Raw genomic sequence first — 22,250 nt, 5'->3', positions numbered from 1 at the left:
GAATCACCTCCTGAATCCCGTGTGTCACTGAAATGCCTGGTACAGAAATGTCAGCAAAGTTCTATTTCTTTCACTGGTATAAGGACTTCTGCTCGATCATAAGCCGGTTCATTTATAAGCCGACCCCCCCAAGATGAATAAGTAAAAATGGAAACTTTTTATGATGCATTCATAAGCCGACCCTATAATTCAGGGGTCGACAAACTTTGGCTCCTGGGCCATCAGGATAAGCCGCTGGCGGGCCAAGATGGTTTGTTTACCTCGAGCATCCACAGGCACGGAAGTAAACCTAAGTAAACAAAATGTCCCGGCCCACCAGTGGCTTACCCTGATGGGCCAGGACAGCAACTGGTGGGGATATTTTTGGGGGGAGGGGGTTGGGGGTCAGGGGAGTAACCCCTGTGACCACCCCCCACATGACCCCACCCCTAGCCCTGGACCCCCGCACTCTCCCCATCCCATCCCATCCCTTTCCATCTTAGCTGGGGTGGGCCAGGGGAGGATGTCTCTGGCCAGGTTGGAGCTGCTCCGGCCGGCTGGGCGGCGCGGCCACAGCCTGCTCCGGCGGGCCAGGCGGCGCAGCGCGGCCACAGCCTGCCAGTCCCGGAGCTGCAGCTGCTTTGGAGGCTGGAGGGAGAGCAGGGTGGCCAGAAGCGGAGAGACTCTGGTCCCGCCTCTTCCCTTCTGTCTCTGCTGCCTCTCCTTGCCCCCTCTCTTTTGGGGAGGAGCTATCTCCCACCTCTCCCTCCCTATACCCGTTCATAAGCCGACCCCCTTCTCTTCTGCTTCCCTTTTTTACTAAAAAAAATTCGGCTTATGAACGAGTATATACGGTACTTTATTGAAATATTAAGTGCTTGGTTCAATTTTTTATTAGGGAATTTTTAACCAAGGCGCTTATGCAGAATTCAAGGCTAAACCTACAGCCTGGTTTGGGAAGGCTTGTTAATATAAGGAATAAACCAATACTGGAAAAATCAACCCAGTGTGCTAGTTAACCATAGAATGTTAAGGAATTTTTTTCTGCTTTAATGAAAAGGCTAATTTCTTTAATACCTTTACTCTCCATTCCCCTCATGAAAGTCCAGAATTTAGAGAAGACAGAAAATTAAGAACCAGGGCTGAGTGAATCTCTGACATGATGGTTTGGTGCTTTCAATTGCCTGAAAAGCCTCATTCATATGCAGTCGTAGGTACAGACTAAATTTTGTGAAGTAATGTCTGTCCCGATGTAAGAGAAACAGTTTAGGTTCTGCCACCATTCGTCTTCCCCTCCCCCCCCCCGCCCCTCCCGCAGCTAGATGATGTGATTTAAATAATTTTTAAACCTTGAAAAGATCTATTTGATATATTTTTAAGCTTAATCCTCCGATCAGGAAAACTCTACATACTTTTTTCACCTGTTTGGGTGGATAGACCAATCGTCTGGGGTCACAAACATTAATAGTTCACGAATGTAACTAGATTATTGTATCAGTAGAGTAGGATTCAAGTGAAAAATCCTTGTTCCAATAAAGGGTCACTTTCATGTTAAAAATCATAACTATGAAAACAAATTTCATTATCTGTTACAAACAAAATCTTAAAACTTTTCAAGGTGAAGTGGTCGGTTAACACCTCTCCAGGCATAGGGGGGAAAGATGGAGAGGAAGAACTGTAGAGAGGGGTAAATGGGTTATAGATAGTTGGCTTATTACAACAATCTATAACCCGCTTAACTCTCCTCCCAGCTTTTTTCTCCCTCTTACTCCCTGATGACTGGAGAGGTATTATTGGGTCTCTTCACTTGAATGGTCCCTTGATATATGTGTTAACTACTTACGCTAAACAATCTGTTTCACCTTGTATTTAGCTATGACATTCTGAGTACATTTCCCAGACCCGAAGAAGAGCTCGGTGTAAGCTTGAAAGCTTGTCTGTCTCACCAATAGAAGTGGGTCCAATAAAAGATATCTCACCCACCTTGTGTCGCTAATGTCCTGGGACCAATGCAATTACTACACTGCATAAAACTTTTTAATAACTTTTAAAAGTTGAATTTCTTTCATTGTTTATTATTTACTTTATATTTCTCTCCACCTGAACAATGAAAATAGATAGTCAATTGCATTCTAGTTTCATGTTCTTATGCCCTCATGCAGTGCTGCAATCTTGCAGTTGCAAACACTGCAGGTGAATGTTTACCTGCTGGAAAAATTTGTGTCCAATATTTTAAAATGTATGGAAATATTGCTATTAGTCTTAAGCTTTTACAGAAAAAAAATGGTATTAAACAGTAAAGTTGACCTGATAAACGTCCCTTTTAAGATTCTGACCTCATGGCAGCTCCAACTGTTTGCTTGTCAAGATGAGATTAATGCATAGGTAGATAGCTTTACATTTTTCCTTTTGTATTTTTAAATTCTGATTGTTTTGCTTGCTATCAGAAGCAGTTTTTGTTGAAATAAGATTTCTTCATCTCAACATTGCTGTGGAGAGAATCCTGTGTGACACAACTGGAATTTTCCAACTCTGTCCAATAATCCAGTTAACCACATGTCTATAATCCACTGAAACCTCCTTACTGGTATTTACTGGTTTTGATGTAATGTTTTGTGTTTAAAGTTGAGTCAATTTTCTGTATTAAATAATTCAATGCGACCAATGCTGAAAAGTATAATTTTAGCTTAAGTGAATCGGCAAATTGAGCATCTGACATGAAGATGGGAAATGGGAATGTTGGATTTGAAAAAGGAAGCCATAGTCATTTGTCTTATTAATCTACTTCAATCATACTGATGACGTTGCATTTGTATTAAAATAGTGTATGCCATTTCCTAGTTTAATGAGGAGAAAGGGATTTCAGAGTTTCTTCTATAGTGTGCCTTAAGGACTTCATCCTACCACAGCTGTAGTTTTTCCATTCATTAGCCTTGGTGTTTCGGTGGAGGTAGTGTTAGAATGAATAAACACTGCTGCTTATTCTAGCAATAGATAACAGATAAGAGAAAATTGTTACCTGTGCTGACTGTTACAGTAGTGGCATTATTTATTAAGAAGTTAAGTAAAACCATTGGGAAGATTTTTTCTTAGTATATTTTATTCATCTTCAAGTTTCCTTTTCTTCATTTCATCCCATTACTTCTATTTTAAATCCCTCATGTGGCATTCTAAATAATTCCTCTTTCTCATGTTTTGCACACACTTCAACTATTCATAGTCTGTTGCGTCTTCCCTTAGTCATAAATTAGCCTAGCTAAACATATTTAGCTCTTCTACATTTCCTATTAACTCAGTTCCTCCTGCTCCCTACTTATTTTTGTTGTTGTTTTCTGAACTCACTCCAGTGTTTGGTAATGAAGTGTTCTGAACTGAACCCAGCATTCCAGATAACATCACAACAAAGCCATATAATATAATGCGTATATACAAGGAGCCCAAAATTGCATTGGCTTTTTTGGTGTTAAAGTCTCCTGACAAAACTCATGTCTAATTTGCTGTTCAGTATCATCCTTAAGCCTATTTCTGTATTACTACTTTCCAGGTTTCTCCTACCATTTGTATACTTGCATTATTATTCCCCTGACATTTGCATTTTTTTAGAGCTGAATCCCAATTTTATTTTCTACTACCTTCTTGTCCTCTAGATTTCATTGTATTTTTTGTCCTCACACCACTTCCAACTTCTATATCTATGGTCATTTTTAACGTCCTTTAGTATGGAATATGATCAGGCCTAACAACAGTGGCTGAAGTACTCAGCTATCTTCCATTTCCCAAATCCAGTACTTTGCTGTCATTACCCTTATTGTTCATAGTCTTTCACCTTTATTAGATTGTGAGATTTTGACACAGCACTATATTAAATGCTTGAATACAAGCCTACTATATTGCCTCAACCATGTTACTTTCATCCATTTTGTGTATTCCTGTTCTAAAAAGGAAAAAATAAAAAAGCAATTGTAAAATTGAGAAGGATTCTGGGTCGAACATTGTACTAGTCTTCTGGATGGAAAATGCTCGTGTGCTGTTCCATGCCCTTCCTGCCAACACACCTACTGGAGAATTGTTTCTATACTATCTTACTTAGAAATGAAGCCTGATCGAAAAGTTAGAGAAAATGGCAGCCTTGTATTTAATGGACATATAAGGTATTTTAAAATCTTTGTCTAAATTTGAGCAGCACAGGCAATCTTAAATCTGGCATTTCCTGTTGAGATTTTGGGGGAGGGATGGTAATATAGGGTTTTTTTGGATGTCATAAACAGAGAAATGAATGTAAACACAGTTCAACGGAATTCTTCCAGGTTTAGCCAGTCATAGGATTTGTAACTCAGGTCAGATCCTGTCTGCCTCAGATCCAAGATTCTTCTTGGTAGAGGGGTTACTTTCATATCTCTTATATCCACTATGAAGTTTTAATGAGCCACACTTGGAGTAGTAAGTTGGCAAGACTCATAGACTTTAAGGTCAGAAGGGACCATTATGATCATCTGGTCTGACCCCCTGCATGCTGCAGGCCATAAAACCGTCCCTACCCCTTCCCTGGACTCTGCTGTTGAAGTCCCCAATCCTGTTTTTAGTGACTTCAATCGGCAGAGACCCTCCTGCTAGTGATCCCTGCCCCATGCTGCGGAGGAAGGCGAAAAACCTCCAGAGGCTCAGCCAATCTGCCCTGGAGGAAAATTCCTTCCCGACCCCAAATATGGCGATCAGTAAGACCCCGAGCATATAGGCAAGAGTCTCCAGCCTGACCCCTGTTAGCCATTATACTATTTACCTACCGTTGCTTGGTTTTCCTTGACTACTATGTTTTACCATTAAACCATTCCCTCCATAAACTTATCTAACTTAATCTTAAAACCAGACAGGTCCGTCGCCCCCACCGTTTCCCTCGGAAGGCCGTTCCAATATTTCACCCCTCTGACAGTCAGAAACCTTCGTCTAATTTCAAGCCTGAACTTCCCCATGGCTAGTTTATATCCATTCGTTCTCGTATCCACATTAGTACTAAGCTGGAATAATTCTTCTCCCTCCCTTGTATTAATCCCTCTAATATATTTAAAGATAGCAGTCATATCCCCCCTCAGCCTTCGCTTTGTCAGACTAAACAACCCAAGCTCCTCTAGTCTCCTTTCATACGACAGGTTTTCCATTCCTCTGATCATCCTAGTGGCCCTTCTCTGCACCCGTTCCAGTTTGAGTTCATCTTTTTTAAACATGGGAGACCAGAACTGCACACAGTACTCCAAATGAGGTCTCACCAGCGCCTTGTACAACGGAAGCAGGACCTCCTTATCCCTACTAGATATACCTCGCCTAATGCATCCCAAGACAGCATTGGCTTTTTTCACCGCCACGTCACATTGTCGACTCATAGTCATCCTGCGGTCTACAAGGACCCGTAGGTCCTTCTCCTCTTCCGTTACTTCTAACCAATGCGTCCCCATCTTGTAACTAAAATTGTTATTAGTCATCCCCAAATGCATCACCTTACACTTTTCACTATTAAATTTCATCCTATTTCTGATACTCCAATTCACAAGCTCATTCAAGTCTCCCTGCAGGATATCCCTATCCTCCTCCGAATTTACAACGTCTCCCACCTTTGTATCATCCGCAAACTTTATCAGCCCACACCTGCAATCGGTTCCGAGGTCAGTCATAAATAGATTAAATAAAATGGATCCCAAAACCGAACCTTGAGGCACTCCACTAGTAACCTCCCTCCAACCTGACAGTTCACCCTTTAATACGACCCGCTGCATTCTCCCCATTAACCAGTTCCTTATCCACCTCTGGATTTTCATATCGATCCCGATGTTTTTCAGTTTAACCAATAATTCCTCATGGGGTACAGTATCAAACGCTTTACTGAAATCTAGGTATATTAGGTCCACCGCATTTCCCTTATCTAATAAATCCGTTACTTTCTCAAAGAAGGAGATCAGATTCGTTTGGCACGATCTGCCCTTCGTAAAACCATGCTGTAATTTATCGCAATTGCCATTAACCTCCAGGTCCTCAACTAGTTTCTCTTTCAGAATTTTCTCTAACACCTTGCACACTACAGATGTTAAACTAACAGGCCTGTAGTTACCCGGATCACTTTTTTTCCCTTTCTTGAAAATAGACTGGAGAATAGCTAATGTGGTTCCTAACGGGACCACCCCCGAGTTTACAGATTCATTAAATATTATCGCTAATGGGCCTGCTATTTCCCGCGCCAATTCCTTCAATATTCTCGGATGAAGATCATCCGGTCCTCCCGACTTAGCCCCATTAAGGTGTTCAAGTTTTGTTTCTACCTCGGATACGGTAATCCCCCATCCTGAATGCCCCTCTGTAGTGGTGCTAGTATCCCTAATACCTTCATTGGCCTCATTAAACACTGATGTAAAATATTCATTGAGATATTGCGCCATGCCTAGATTGTCTTTAATCTCCTCTCCGGCAATAGTCTTCAGTGGTCCCACTTCTTCTTTCTTTGCTTTCTTCCTATTTATGTGGCTGTAAAACCTCTTACTATTGCTTTTAATTCCCCTCGCTAGGTCCAACTCTACACGGTCTTTGGCCTTTCTCACTCGATCTCTACTCCTATTTCTTTCAGCAGGATGGACTTAGTTAAAAGAGTGGGTTCATAGGACAACAATGCCAGCTTCTTACACTGTGCTGCTATTAACACCTTACAGTGTGAAAACTGGAAGATTTTAAATCACATTCACTTCTCACCCCATATGTATGTATATTTGTTTTTTTGTTTGTTTTGTTTTTTTACTTACCCAAACTGAGTGAAGTGCAAATGTTATCAGAACTTGTCTGGTTTCTTTATAATCAGTTTCATTTTTTTTAGTTCTCCCAAACACAATGAATAGACTAATGTGAGTTTCTGACACTGCAGTGGGAGTGAGTGTTTAAATCCCAAAGCCCATGTTTACATTGATGCTAAAATATTCATGAAGGATTTTCTATTAATAGTTTTGCATAACCTGAATGTTGAACCTGAACTCCTTGACATAGTTTCTTTAAGGGTCAACTAAAAAGTCCACCAACTCTCTGGGATATGACGTGATAGATATCCTGAATGTTGGTAGCGCACATACTTGTCTGTGATCAGACATGAGAGAAACAGACATGGATTCTAAATTCAAAACCAGAAAACAATAAAGTGGTAAATTGTATATAGTGTAATTGAAAGACATTTCCTATTAGTGCACATGTTGCATAGTAGAACAGTCACTATGATTACCTTGAAAGTAACGTAGAGCAGAAAGTGATAATTTGCTTCATATGGTGCCTAGTAGCTTACCAACAGCACATTTTTTGTACATTTTATGTATAAATTAGCATACGTGACTATTGGTTGACTTGGATTTGAGTAAATTCTTTCAGGTATACTCTAGTAATGTTGGTGAGCTGCCCACTTGTTTTTGAGTGTGGTGTTATTTTGTTCAGCAAGTTCATGGCAATATTGGTCCTTCTCACAAAAGATTCATTCTGCAATATTTGTGTGTGAGCAGATTTCACAATGAGAATGCTGGGGCATGCATTCATGTCTGCCAATTTCCCTGAATACAGCAGTTCAAAGGGATTTTATGATAACCTTTGTCATACATTCATGAATGTTTGTTCATGTCAGTAGGGGTATTTGAAACTGACAGTCATTGTACAATAGCAAGAGTCAACCACAGACTTGTTTGAGATACAGCAATGGTGTTATGTCTTGAATAAAAGTGCAGTTTTACATACCATTTTGTCTGTAGAGTTGAAACCAGGATATCAGTCGTTAACAATTCAAGGACAAGAAAAACACATTCATAGCAACGTGAAATTTGCTTTTACTACACCAAACATTGTTCAGCATGCTATCTAAGCTGAATTTATGTAGTTAGTTTTCTGAAGCAAGCACAATACACTGAATCAACTTTAGATTAATTTCTGGATCGATCGTACTACATCGAATTTTAGTTTCTGATGGCTCTCTTGTGTTCCAAGGCTTGACTCTCCCCTTGTTTGTAAACACATGTTCATAAGCCATCTTTCAAAGATATGTGTTGATATGCTCAGTGTACTAGAGAATTAGTTCAAGTCCTTGAAGGGATGTGCACAGGATTTTTTAAAAACTGATGTTATGCCCTGTTTTGCTTCTGTATGACATATAAAGAAGGTCTGAAAAGGTGGTTTATTTTGCTTTAGGTTTTTGTTTTGTTTTTACTGCTGCTTTTTCTCCCCCACTGCAACTTGAGACCATTACTCCTTGTTCTGTCATCTGCTACCACTGAGAACAGTCTAGATTCATCCTCCTTGGAACCCCCTTTCAGGTAGTTGAAAGCAGCAATCAAATCCCCCCTCATTCTTCTCTTCTGCAGACTAAACAATCCCAGTTCCCTCAGCCTCTCCTCATAAGTCGTGTGTTCCAGCCCCCTAATAATTTTTGTTGCCCTCCACTGGACTCTTTCCAATTTTTCCACATCCTTCTTGTAGTGTGGGGCCCAAAACTGGACACAGTACTGTGGGGGAGGTTTAGGTTGGATAGTAGGAAAAACTTTTTCACTAGGAGGGTGGTGAAGCACTGGAATGGGTTACCTAGGGAGGTGGTGGAATCTCCTTCCTTAGAGGTTTTTAAGGTCAGGCTTGACAAAGCCCTGGCTGTGATGATTTAGTTGGGGGGGGGTTGGACTAGATGACCTCCTGAGGTCCCTTCCAACCCTGATATTCTATGATTCTATGAAAAAATATCAGAAAAGTGTCAAGTGTGGTGTCTCCTGGTTTTGCGGAGGATCTCAGTGAAATGTTAAGGGTATTTATTGTGAGCTCTCAGTCCTTTATTGAAGGTTGTATTGCATCTATTAAAAAAAGGTCTTATCCAAAATATTAGGCAGTGAAATAATAGGTATTAACAAAAACAGAGTTTTAAACAGTCATACTAAAAATCCCTTGCCAGCTCAATTGCTCAACTTTTAATCTCCCCTGTGACGTTATTTAATTAATTCTCTAGGTCTTCTCCAGTACAGTTTTCCACGGCAGACCTGAATTTTTAATGTAAAAACACAACTAAATTTGGTTTAGTCTTGTTTAACCCTTTCAGACCTGTATGGGTGGGTGTATAAAATTTAAAAAGGCATAAGGCCACTGTTTTTCCTCCTACCTCTTTGGAGGTCACCTTTAAGATCAACCTTGCAAAATTCTGTTTGCTCATGATGAGTAGGTTTGGTTTGGGGTGAGGGATTAATGGAGGGAAAATACCTTTAGTTTATTCATTAAAATTAACGGACTCAGGGCAGGTCTACACTTAAAATGCTGCATTGGTGCCACTGCGCTGCTTAAATTAAGATGGTCCTATGCCAACAGGAAAGCTTCACCCATCAGCTTACTTAATCTATCTGCATGAGAGGCAGTAGCTACATTGATGGGAGAAGCTCTCCTGCCGACATAGTGCTGTCTACACCAAGGGTTAGGTCAGAATAACTATGTACCTCAGGGATGTGTATTTTTCACATCCATGAGCAATGTAGTTATGCCAATATAAGTCTGTAGTACAGACCTGGCCTCAGACTCTAGAGATATAGGCAAGAAATTCTAAAGCCAAGGACTCTTAACCCAAGAACACCTTGCCAGATATTCAGTTTGTAGTTTTTTGAGAGCACCCTAACTCATCTCAGATGTTGTGCTAGCACCTAAGGTGGTCTCTCAGGTAGCTAGAGCTTAAATATTTCATCTGTCTCAAGTCTTCATTTTCTTGTTCTGAAATTCTTGACATACCCTTGGAAGAGGGCAAAGTGAGATTCTCTTCTCCCTCAGCCTCCAAAAAGTCAGCTCATATTATTCTTGACCATAGCTCTACAACTGTCCCTTCAAAAATGGATTGGAAGAGGAAATCTTCAACCATATTGCACACTGTGATCATATAAGTAACTCCCTACTTAATTCACAATATTGCAAAAATTGCAGATCCTGCAATATTAGGCTTCCGCTGCAGTTTTGACAGTGGGAGCCCCGCCATGTGCGGGGCTGACAGCAGCAGCCCCTGGTGTCAGCCCCAGACTCCCACTCTCAGCCCCACGCAACTGACAGCAGAAAGTCACAAAAAAGTAATAATGGACCTTATTACCGCAAATAAGGTCCATTATTACTTTTCCACGATTTTTCATAGCTTGTCCGCAACTCAGCCGCAGTGGTGACTTCTAGTGATTAGGGCTCAGGAAGCCTGGGTTCATTTCCAGCTCTGCTGCTGGTGTACTTGGGTGATCTTGTGCAAATCATTTCCCACCCTGTCCCTCAGTTTCCCCATCAATTAAATGGGGATATTGATACTGCCCTCCTTTTGTAAAAGGCTTTGTGATCTAAAGATGAAAAGTGCTATCTAAGAGGTAGCAATTATTATTTTATTATTATCAAGGGGAGAAGTTGCCACCTTGTGACAAAATGCACAAAAATGTGATTTGCAAGTCTCATTTCACATGCAGAGAAGATGTGGAGCAAAGAAGGGAGATGCAGAAGCAGTAGAAGTAAGAGTCAAATTAGAATTGCCAGGTAAATGTGTGGCTTTCTTTATTGGTGAATGGGTTTAGATTTTGAGACCTTTTGGTATGTGTGAGATGTACTTCCATGTGAACCCTTCCTTAAAAGGTCTAAGAAGACATAATTGTATATGCACTTTCTGTCCAGGAATTACAGGTGGATCAGGACAGAATTTCAAAATGATTAAATAGAACATCTGAGATACTTAAAGTAATATTAAAAATAAGGAAAAATGAAAAAGGTGCAATTTAACTTTGTATTTGAGAAGTTATAAATATTGTATCTCACTTTAGAGCACATCCTGGAACTTTCATTGCAAGTAATATTGCTTCTCGGCCTTATAGCTAAGATGTGAAAAAATTATCTAAGTTATATAACATTTCGATACATACTATTTTAATGTTCTCTTTTCCTTTTTCATACTACTTCCATTTTTCACCTTTGTGTACAGAGATGCTGCAGTGATACCTCTGTGCACTTCTGTTGTCTCTATCTCCATGGTAGCTGTGATCTTGAAATTGTTCTGCATTAACAACTTTCAGTGCTTCAGTGAATGGTAATTTTGTATTTCAGAAAAAAATATAGGCTTGGTAGTAATTTTCATGTGTTCTAAAACATCCTGGAATCTTTCCTTTATTTAAAAAGTAGTTCTGTAACAAATATTTTCCCTTACTCTCTAAGACACGATCTGTTGTGGTTTCTTTATCTCCAGAATCAATATTTTTTAGCCTGTAAAAGGCCTTATGTCTTAAGGACTTTAAAACAAAGGTTTTTAAACAGATGATAAACTGCAGTTGCCACATTAAAAAACCTAAAAAACTAAAAGGGGAGGATCTCCCAGATGGTTCTAATAAAACAAGGAAAACAGCAAAGGAGTTATGGGGGCGAGAATTGAAATTCAAGTCACAGTCACAGTGCAAGGTTTGGTTTCATACAAGGAAGGAAAAAGTTACACATGAGCCTTTTTGTGTTCTTCAAATCATTCCTTTCAAATTTTCCTATTGTCATATTGCTGCTATTTTTTCATGTCCATCACCTTACCTGAAGGGTTATACCATTCAGCCAGAGCTTCCATTCCAAGGATAGGTTTCAGAGTAGCAGCCGTGTTAGTCTGTATCCGCAAAAAGAACAGGAGGACTACAGCCCACTATGCATCCGAAGAAGTGGGCTGTAGTCCACGAAAGCTTATGCTCTAATAAATTTGTTAGTCTCTAAGGTGCCACAAGTCCTCCTGTTCTTATTCCAAGGATAGTGACAGTCACCCAGAAGATTTATAAAAGTCTGAAACACTACTTAAAAATCCATCTTTTCAGCAACTCTTCGCATAAAAGCTTTGCTTTATCATCAGGGCCGGCTCCAGGGTTTTGGCCGCCCCAAGCAGTCCCGTTTCCCCCCCCCCCCCCAAATCGCTATCTGCGGCGGCAATTCGGCGGAAGGTCCTTCACTCCAAGCGGGAGTGAGGGACCGTCTGCCGAATTGCCGCCGAATAGCTGGACCTGCTGCCCCTTTCCGGAGTGGCCGCCCCAAGCACCTGCTTGCCAGGCTGGTGCCTGGAACTGGCCCTGTTTATCATCATGGCAAAGAACAGAACGAAGAAATCCAGGGAACTTCTAACACTGTAGGCACTCCTATTCTTTCCTCCTGTCTTCCCTCTCCAAAGAAAGTGCACTTGTTTGTTCATTTTACTAAGCATTTTTTTGGTCCAGTTGAAACAAAATTTGAAAGCTAGTTTCCCAGTAACCACCAAAGTCCTAGCATAGACGTATTTTCATCATCGGTATTGAAATACGGAAATGATTATATAGCATAGTTCACCATAAGGATCGTATCTCATGCCTCTATTTCAGGGGTTCTCAAACTTCATTGCACCACGACCCTCTTCTGATCTTAAAGCTGAGGTAGGTATAAATGTCAAGGTTTGTGGTTGTTGTGGCCAGTAAATGCATTTTGCATAAATAAATTATTTGGGGTGGGGGGGAACCACTCAAAAAGCTCTTAAGCTTTCTTCCAAACTGAGCAACCAGTTTTCTCAGTCAATCACTTTCATCAGGGAGGAAACAAAGTTGTTCTGAAAGTACCTACAAATTCTTGATCTAAATGGCAGACCTTCTGGACATTTTCTTCTAGAGTCAAAGAATCTTCCAAATTTGTAGTACAGAAGTCAGCACAACTTCCTTCAACAGCTCAGGCAACAACAGGTATTATAATTTTGCTATATTAGGAATCCTTAAGCCTAAGGAGGACATTAGACATTTTCTTTTCTCCTTCTGGATCAGTTCTACCTCCGACAGTATCACTCTACATTTCATACAAAAAGGGGGATGCCTTATAGGATTTCAAGTATTTTTTTTTCATTCTTTCCTTTATCTTCCAGCAGTGAATTTACATTAAAAATTTATGCATCTTGAAATAGGAGCTAAAATTCCAGTTTTACCCTCTGAGCTACACCTATTTGTTTCCCCCTTCCTTCCTCCTTTGAGTCCAGATTCCCTGTGCTGGACTGTTAAAACACTGCACTCTGACCACCAGGAGAAGACTTCTGAAAGTGAAACTATATAAACTAGAAGAACAAGATGGCTAGAAGAATTGCCTATGAGATCCTAATTCATTTCAGAGGGTTTTCGGTTCTGTGATGTAATAAGAAACTAAAGAAGAGCTGGTTCTGGACTGAAATGGGATGTAGGATAGGAAAGTAATTTAAAAAGGGAATCCAGAACCAAGTCTAACAGTAGTTTTTTTTTTCTTTTTTTTTAAAGTAAACCTGTAAGTAGGTAGAAGGCACCAAAGAAGGCAGGGTCTCCAAACAACTACAGGGCAGGGAGGGGAAAAAATCCACACTTTATTTATTTATTTTTTAGACAAGAGGTGAGGTTGAGTCAGTACCTCTGAAAATGACATACTTTTTCTTGTAATTTTGCCAATGATTAGAAAGTGGCATTTAAAAAAAAAACAAAAAACATCATTTTAACAGCAGAAAACTGGCCAGTCATTCAACTATTTATTATGCTTAGTACTATTGTTCCATTGCTTACCTTGTCTCCTCTCTTCCCCCCCCCCATTTGTTTGTTTAGCCACCTGTTGTATCTTGTCACTTGTATAGATTACCTGTTTGGGGCAGGCACTGTCTTTCTTTCTTTATAGTGTGTGTACATGTACACTGTCTAATGCAGGGGTGGGCAAACTTTTTGGCCTGAGGGCCACATCTGTGTATGGAAATTGTATGGCGGGCCATGAATGCTCATGAAATTGGGGGTTGGGGTGCAGGAGGGTGTGAGGTCTCCGGCTGGGGGTGTGGGCTCTGGGGTGGGGCCAGAAATGAGGAGTTCAGGGTGCAGGAGGGGGCTTCAGACTGGGGCAGAGGATTGGGGTGCGGGCGGCGGGTGTGAGGCCTCTGGCTGGGGGTGCAGGCTCTTGGATGGGGCTGGGTATGAGGGGTTGGGGTGTAGGAGTGTGCTCTGGGCTGGGACTGAGGGTTTCAGATGGTGGGAGAGGGATCAGGGCTGGGGCAGGGGGTCGGGGTGCAGGCTCTGGGCGGCGCTTACTTCAAGCAGCTCCTGAAAACAGCACCATGTTCCCCCTCCAGCTGCTACGCGGAGGTGCGGCCAGGCCGCTCTGTACGTTGTCCTGTCCCCAGGTACCGCCCCTGCAACTCCAACTGACATCAGTTCCCAGCCAATGGGAGCTGTGGGGGTGGGGCTTGGGGCAGGGGCAGCATGCGGAGCTCCCTGGCTGCCCCTACGTGTAGAAGCCGGGGGAGGGATATGCCACTGCTTCCAGGAGCCGCATGGAGCTACAGTACGCGCAGAGCAGGAAAATCCCAGACCCCATTCCCTGGCTGGAGCGCCGGAGCGGGGCAAACCCTGGGCCCCACTACTCGGCAGGAGCTCGAGGGCTGGATTAAAACATCCCAAGGGCCTGTTCCGGCCCCCGGGTCGTAGTGCCCACCTCTGGCCTAGTGCAATAGTGAGAGACAAGCTTTTCTAATATCTCCACTGTTTATAGCCGTCCTGTGAAATTTGGCAGGGGAAAAGATTTTGGGCTAGGAGAGTGCCTTTTCTTTATCCTATGAAATTCAATTCAGATTTTATTGAGATATAAGCTGTTGAAAATTGCTATTTCCTGTTTCTTGCTTGTATGGCTCGGGGAAAATCTGGCACCATGCCAAAATAACTGAACATGAATATTCTAAGATTGGGTCCATGCCATTGCAGTAGCTGCAGCAGGTACTGCCCTGGGAGCACTTAGGAGCTGCTAGAGAAGCTGTATAAAGTTGAGGGGACAGCACCAGACACGCTTTCCCGAACAAGCCATGGCCTCACTTATGTGTCTGCATTATGATAGGTTTTTTTTAAATTAAGTTATCACATACTGCTTTTTCTAGAGAACCTTTGCCTCATTCACTGAATAGGGTAGACACACATTGGGGCAGAACTACAGTTGTACAGACAACTTTAAATCGGAAATTTCCTAATGTTCAGGTGTTTGACTCTGCAACTAAATAACATTCTTTTAACATAGGTTTTTATGTAATATTAGCAAAATCTGATACATTAAATAATGCAAATGTTGACATAGCCTTAATAACACAGAATATCGGATTATATTATCTCTAAGTGAAGTGTAGTTTAGTGTAGTATAGTTCCTCTGAAAAGTGCTTTAGAGCAACATCCTATGCACAATTCCATTGTATTGTATGAATTATTCACAGTTCAGTAAAAGCTCAATTATAATCACCCATCAACATTAATAGGAAAAGGATGATATCCATTTTCTAATGGACTGTGTTTTAGTTTTTTTCCCTCCCTCCACTGTCAGCAGTCATGTCTCACGTGGTTACTTTAGAAATACAGTATTCTTGTTAGTAATCCTGTAATGAGGCACCCCTTTATTGAGTATGTATTGGCAGTGCAGCTAACATGCCAAGGTTGGCAGTAACTAGAGAATGGGGAATGTTTTGCAGAAATGGCTTGTGACGAATTTGTTTAGCATTCCCTGTTATCACTTAGTTTTATGGAACAGTTTGTGTATGTCTGGATGTCACATGACAGTTCTTTCACATTCAGCTGCTACTCACTGCAGCCTCTGCTTCATTTTTCGCATGACTGGGGACAGAGAGGGAATACACATGTTGGTCTTTTAACTTGTTCTTAATGTATTCCATCTGTATAGCTGTCTACTAACTCCAGTACCAACCATAGGAAGGGAGAGGATTTAATCTGTCTAATCAGATGTGAATTAATCTATGGTATTTGAATACATTTGGTTTTTATTTTTTATTGTAATAAGTAAATACAAAATGACCAGTGCTGTAGTACTTTTTTCTGTTTTGAATAATGCATTGTGTATTATAGTCAGGATTACAACAGTTCCCTAATGTCATCTCCTTAGCACTAATGGATACAGTCACAATTTTTTATATGTGATATTGTGCTTGATTTGGAGAACCAAAGATCCTCTATGGCATCTTGGGACTGCTTGGGCCAAAGAGTTAACCTGTAATGCCAGGCTACCTGCAGATCTGCAGATTCTTTTTGAGAAACGGGAATTCCTGGATAGTGTAGAGCTGGCGTTGTGCTCCATGCCACCCCCTTCTGACCCACAGTGTGTAGAGGGCATTCCTAGGAGAAAGGGGACATGGCTAGGGAGTCTCTTTATCTTAGTAATCTCCAGCTGCCAGAATGGATGGGCACTTGGATGTAACTTAGAGCAGTCCTTGCCAATCCAAGGATTGTGAGAATGTAAAGGTGACTCATGGTATCTTTACTCCCTCACCCCACCACCTTCAGTCCTGAGCTGAATGCAACTAAGCCAGGCACAGGTTTTTCCCCCTTCCCCCAGTCCACCTTCCTCCAAATGACGCATGTGCGGTCATGCTGTTTAAACCAACAAACTTTACTCCTCTTTAGTAATGACCCCCCCTCCTCATTTCCTTTTCCCCCATCCTCTCCATTAACATATTCACGTCATGTCACCTCTCACTTCCTTTTTCCCATTTGCAAGGGGTCAGAGATGCCTTCTGGTCCATGGCATGGGTTCATAAGTCTTGGGGTTCCAGTCCTTTTCTCAATAAATTACTGTTGACTGTCTTTTCATTGTATCCTTGGTCTTCTATGTCCTTTCTTGCTGTCCTCTTCATCCCATGCTTTCTTTGGTGGTTCTTCTCACAGCAAAGAAATGTGTGTGTGACTTTGCACTCTATATGATTTTATGAAAATATGCTAATGAGGGTGAATATAATGTAACTGGGATATGCTTCTTGCAAAAGGTCTCTTGCAGGGTATCATTACAAAGCTTATAATCTGAGTGTGGTCATCCTATTTGTATAAATGCATCACTCTTGTATCTGAAACTAGAAATATGAAATATAACTCTGAGGGCCTATTGTAATTATGCAAAGTGTGGGCCATTAATGGTGGTTTGGAATCTTGATGGCTCCCATCAACCAGGACAATTGACTGTGGATGGCTCTGTTTGCTTGCAGGCCTTCCTGTGAGTCAGGCTGGGAGGAATGAATGCTTGGAGTCTTACAGTGACATGTGATCATGTCATCTGAACTGGAATCCATCTTTAACCTGGTGCTTTTCCCTTTAGAAGGTGGGGTGGGAACACAGAGAGGGACATAGGATTCCTGCCTTGTGCAAAGCTAGAGCAAGGTTCTGGAGTCCCAAGCTGGCACGGAAAACGGGTTAGACGTAGTCTCAGCACATCAGGTGGCAAGTCCCAAGGGGATTTCTGTGATCCAACCCATCACAGTGTGCTCTCCAGCCTATCACTGAGAGTGCCAAAAAGAACAGGAGTACTTGTGGCACCTTAGAGACTAACAAATTTATTTGAGCATAAGCTTTCGTGGGCTACAGCCCACTTCTTCGGATGCAAGTTCATTTTCCCCCTCATTTCTTCCATGCACACTTTGTGTACTCTCCACATGCCTGCCATTATCCTCAGTATATTATTTTCTACTACCTGTATCTTCTTTTCTTCCATCTCCATAAGAACCACTGGTTCCAAACCATAAAGCAGGCAAAGACAGATACACACAACATACACTTCTCCATTCTGGTCCCACAGTACTCCTACCACCCTTTTCACTGCTGGGCATGCATATTGGACTCTTCTTTTCAATTCTCCAAACCTCTTTTTGATGGCACTAAGTATACTTTTCAGCTACACAAATTCTTTGTTTTGATTCTGCTTTTCTCCTGAAACTTGAATCAGCAGAAACTTTCATAACTTCAGTTTACTTCAGTTTACCTTCAAACAATGGTCCTCCAACACAGATGCCCACTCTGATACCATATTTACCAGTTCCTCTTGCTGTCAGCCAAAAGGGCCAGATTGTCAGCATACATTACTTTTCTCTGTCTCCACAGGCTTGGTTCTCCTCCTAGTTAATGTCATAACTAGGATGAAGAAGTAGAGACTGTACATTGCTAGTCTCCATCCCATCGTCGCCTCAAAACTCTCTGAAATTTCATGTATTGTTACTACCTTAGATCTTGACCCTCGATACAGCTCCTCTGTAATCTCCACTTCTTGAAGTCCCCCTCCCATTCATCTCAATACTCAAAACACCACTCCCCTCACACCAAGTCATATGCCTTCTCAAGATCTACATAGCAGTTATGCCCTCCATTATCTTTCTTTCAAACTTCTGTCTCATTGCAAATATTGAGTCTATACTACACCTTTCCTTCCTAAAGCCATGTTGTTCTTCTCCTATGCTTTTCTCCACCTTGCATCTCTGCCTTGCCTCCAAAACTCTTTCAAGGACTTTGAGAATTTGATTTAATGGGGTGATGCCTTGATAGGATAATGCAAATTATCCAAATCCTTACTCTTCCATAAAGGCACAATCAACCCCATTCTCGAGTCATCTGGTATCCTTGCTTGATCCCAGCAAACACATGGAGCTACTGGAGTAAGGTGGCTTCATAGATTACCAACTGCCTTGATCATATCAACAGTTATTTTCACCAGGTGCTCTACCATTCTTCATCGTATTCAATGCTACTTCTACCTTTTCTGTAGAGATCAATACCTTTTGAGCCCTAGGGGGGCACACACTCCATGGTTTGAAAACCTCTGGTATGCAGTCTGGGGGGAGGAGGGGCATGGGCGGGCGAGCAGTGACACCAGGCGGCTCGGTCCAACCTGCCACTGCTCGGGGAGGGAGCGCCACCTCCACCCCCTACTCACTCATTAAGTACACTAATTTTAAATACCACTAACAATCAGTAAATCCGGAAGTTACTTATACATATTATTTATAATGGTAAGCCCCCTTCGCTCCCAAATATTGAAGTCACACTACAACTATGCTTCCACCATTTTCATACGTTCTCTTCTCAAAATACAGTCAACATGTGCTTTACTTTTTCCTCTAGAGTCGGTCACCATGTGGGAATCTCTCTTCTTCCAACCATGTATTCACCACTGAAAACCCATTAAAGAAACACAACAACCCATTTCTCTCCTTCTGTACTACTTTTACCAAAGTCAGATTTATCCACCACTCCTTTAGCTGGGCTCCCTTCACCAATTTGGCAGCTTACATCACCACTAACGAGGTCTTACGCTTTAATAGGCTTGTCAAACGATTTTAAAAATTGCAATTAATCGCAAGATTTAAAAAAATAATTCAATTAAACTGTACACAACACGGCAGTTTATATCAAGTGATCCACCCCTGTCATCCAATTCTAGCTTCTGGCAGTCAGAGGTATAGGGAAACCCAGAGAATGGTATTATGTCCTTGACTATATTGGCAATCTTCCATGAACTTATCTAATTCTTTTTTGAACCAGTTATGCTTTTGACCTTTACAACATCCCGGGGCAACAAGTTCCACAGGTTGACTGTGCATAGTGTGAAGAAGTACTTCCTTATGTTTGTTTTAAACATGTTGCCTATTGAGTTCATTGGTTGACCCCTTGTTTGTATTTTATGTGAAGTGATAAACAACACTTGCTATTCACTTTCTCCACACCATTCATGATTTTATAGACAGCTATCATATCCCCACTTACTCATCTCTTTTCCAAGCTGAACAGTCCCAGTCTTTTTAATCTTTCCTTTTATGGAAGCTGTTCCATACCCATAATCCTTTTTTGTTGCCCTTTTCCAATTATAATGTATCTTTTTTGAGATGGGGTGAACAGAACTCCATGCAGTATTCAAGGTGTGGGCATACCATGGATTTATATAATGGGGAATATGATATTTTCTGTTTTATTATCTACCCCTTTCCTAATGGTTCCTAACATTCTATTAACTTTTTTGGCTGCTGCTGCACACTGATCAGATATTTTCAGAGATTTATCCATGATGACTCCAAGATCTCTTTCTTGAGTGGTAAAAGCTAATTTAGGCTCCATCATTTTGGATGTATAGTTGGGATTATGTTTTCCAATTTGCATCATTTTGCATTTATCAACATTCAGTTTCAATTGCCATTTTGTCACAGTCATCCAGTATTGTGAGATCCCTTTGTAACTCTTCACTGTCTGCTTTGGACTTAAATATCTTGAGTAGTTTTGTATCATCTGTGAATTTTGCCACATCACTGTTTATCCCTTTTTCCAGTTCATTTATGAATATGTTGAACAGCTCTGGTCCCATTACAGATTCTTGGGGGATCCCGCTATTTACCTCTCTCCACTATGAAAACTGAACATTTATTCCTACCCTTTGTTTCCTATCTTTTAACCCAGTTACTAATCCATGAGAGGACCTTCCCCTGTTATCCCATGACTGCTTACTTTGCTTAAGAGCCTTTGGTGAGGGACCTTGTCAAAAGCTTTTTCAAAGTCCAAGTATACTATCTCCACTGGATCACCCTTGTCCACATGTTTGTTGACACCTTTAAAGAATTCAAATAGATTGGTGAGGCATGATTTCCCTTTACAAAAGCTGTGTTGACTCTTCCCCAAGAAATCGTGTTCATGTGTGCGTCTGATAATTCTGTTCTTTACTATATTTCAACCAGTTTGCCTGGTACTGAAGTCTAGATGTTGAGCCTCAGGTCTTCACCTCTTCCTTGGATAAAACAAGCATTTCTCTGACTCTTAGACCAGATGCTGGGTGGTAGTTCCTTATGTATTAACTGTGATCACCTTAGCAGGTCTGACTTGGGCTCAGACCCTGCAGTTCTGTTCTCTCTGAGGCAATGATAGTGGTAATTAGTGACCCAGCAGCTTCCTCAAATGCTTTCACTTGTTTAGAACAAAAGCACATCAGAGAAAGCATATCTTAAAAACAATAATACATACTACACACATCTAGTTCTTCTTCGAGAGAGAGAGAGAGATGTCCCTGTGGGTGCTCCACTCCAGGTGTTGGTGCGTCCCTGCGCCTTCGCTCTGAGATTTTTACAGCAGTACTTGTACCGGCCGCACACGCGCAGAGCCCGCCTCCCCGCTCTGAGTGTACCTTAATAGTACGTGTGTGCAACCAGTCTCCTCAGTTCCTTCTCTACCGTTCCCGGCTTGAGACGGAGCTCAGTAGACTCGTTAGACACTTTCTCTCCCTTTGTTCAGTTACCTTCCTAGTTAGTTAGTTTGTTACCAGTAGTATTTAGTTACAACTTTTCTATCTTTTTTTCCTCTCTTAATGAATTAATAAATAATTTTTTCTTCGTTCCTGTCAGCGGCTGCCACTTCCGACACTCCTGCCTCCCCAGGCTTTAAGCGCTGCTCTACCTGCAGTGATGCCATCCCTCTGTCAGATTACCATTCAAAATGCATAAAATGTTTGGGGGAGTCCCACATCCCCCAAAAATGTGCCCACTGCAGCAAGCTTAAATCTAGGGCACGGGAGGACAGGAAGCTGAGACTAAAACTGTTCCTCCTTCAAAAATCCTTAGGGTCAGCTTCAGACCCGGGCGCCGACTCTGACTCCACTACACCCCACAGCCCCCCCGCCTCAAAGAAGGACAAAAAAACTTCAAAAAAATGGCACCTTCTCTGACCTGCAAAGGGAACTTTGTGGGAGAAGACTTCCCTGGGCAGGTCTACAGTCTCTCTCCCGGCGCTTCCCCAGCTGAGCACTTTTGATGTGCTGGGCTCCTCCGGTGCCGTGCAAAACCCACCTGCGGCTGTGGCGGTACCATGAAGCTCCAGTGCCAAGGCTTCCGGCTTCCAGTTACCTGCCTCTCAAATGGCACCATTTGGCACCGCGACGGAAGCAGTGCCGACACATGCTGACATACCTGACCCCCCCTGCAGGCTGTTATTGCTTTCCTGGCACCGGCACCCGCTGAGCTGGCTGGCAGTGAAACAATGCTCAGAACACCGGTGCAGAGGAACTTTTCTTCACAGCAGATTCCTCTTGAACAGCCCTCACCTCACAGAGGAGCTCCAGCACTGCAATTTACACAGTCAAGGGACCTGCTGATTTCACCTATCCTGCAGTCACCCCTATTTAATGCCTACTTCTTTCCAAATGCTCAGTCAGGGTCCGGACAGCCTTCCTCCAGTGATGAGGAAGCTGGACTGCAGGGGGAATTTTCACCATATCAAATCTCACATCCTCAGACCCCAGTCAATAGAGGTCATAGAAAAATTATCTCGTCCTACTCTCAGGATCCTGCCCTGTGGTGTGTAAACCCCTGAATGGCACCACCTATGCCCTTCCCACCACAGTGGCAATATTGGGCCCCATGGGCATCTTATCCTCGAGATCACACTCGTTATGCCACCACAGCCAGGTGCGACACCTGCCCGGCACCGCCAGCTGATGAATCTGCCACTGAC

General features: G+C 42.0%; 1 protein-coding gene across 43 annotated transcripts in view; it reads left to right on the top strand.

The window, feature by feature from the left end:
• The window catches only part of PEAK1 (pseudopodium enriched atypical kinase 1), a 254,072-nt gene that overhangs the window by 70,431 nt on the left and 161,391 nt on the right, over positions 1-22,250 (top strand). For 6 of the 43 annotated variants that reach the window (XM_065558447.1, XM_065558443.1, XM_065558445.1 and 3 more), the window contains one exon: positions 10,379-10,512. The exons of 36 other annotated variants lie outside the window; for them this stretch is intronic. The gene's annotated coding sequence lies outside the window, so the exon portion shown is untranslated. Of the gene's footprint in view, positions 1-10,378; positions 10,513-12,377; positions 12,399-22,250 lie in introns of those variants that run through there. One more of the 43 variants, XM_065558425.1, reaches the window with a different exon arrangement.

The sequence above is a fragment of the Chrysemys picta genome, chromosome 10 (assembly GCF_011386835.1).
Source record: "Chrysemys picta bellii isolate R12L10 chromosome 10, ASM1138683v2, whole genome shotgun sequence".
In the NCBI taxonomy this organism is placed as follows: domain Eukaryota; kingdom Metazoa; phylum Chordata; order Testudines; family Emydidae; genus Chrysemys; species Chrysemys picta.
The sequence above is the reverse complement of the archived record's forward strand: the minus strand, read 5'-3'. Positions and strand labels throughout refer to the sequence as shown.